Source organism: Mastomys coucha, unplaced genomic scaffold (assembly GCF_008632895.1).
Source record: "Mastomys coucha isolate ucsf_1 unplaced genomic scaffold, UCSF_Mcou_1 pScaffold5, whole genome shotgun sequence".
NCBI classification, from domain to species: Eukaryota; Metazoa; Chordata; class Mammalia; order Rodentia; family Muridae; genus Mastomys; species Mastomys coucha.
The window spans coordinates 41,042,255-41,042,792 of record NW_022196911.1 but is presented as its reverse complement, the minus strand read 5'-3'; positions in this window follow the sequence as shown (position 1 = coordinate 41,042,792).

The following is a 538-nucleotide window of genomic DNA, read 5'->3' as shown; positions in this document are numbered from 1 at the left end:
TATATATATATATATATATATATATATATATATATATATAAATTTGAGAAAGTGAAGACTTATTTCTCCATTAAGAAGAAGTGAAGATTACAGGGTTCAATCGCAAATGCAGACAGCCTATCCCACGCCCAGCAGAGGTTGGCTGGACTGCTCTGAAGTAACAACAGCTGAAAGCTCCCATTCTTTGAAACTAATTTAAACACACAGAATTGTTGAAAGATTAAAAACCGCAGTCAGCTAATTACACCCTCTCTCATCTCTTATTCAGCAAATGAATCACTTTTCCTTCCCACTTAGCTGAAGTGCATGGATTTCTGCCTAATTAGAAATGTTGTAGATGGGACATTAGCGAGAGCAGAGCAGAGCAGGGTGTCTCTGCTATTTCATGTTTAATTCCTGACAGTAGAGCCTGATAGGAGAGAATAGAGAAGTCATTAAATAATTTTAAATTATTTATAAAAATTACTTTGCCCAAATTATAATTATTTTTCCCCCAATGGCCTCTCGTCTGGTGGATGAGAGAAGAGGCGGGTCCACA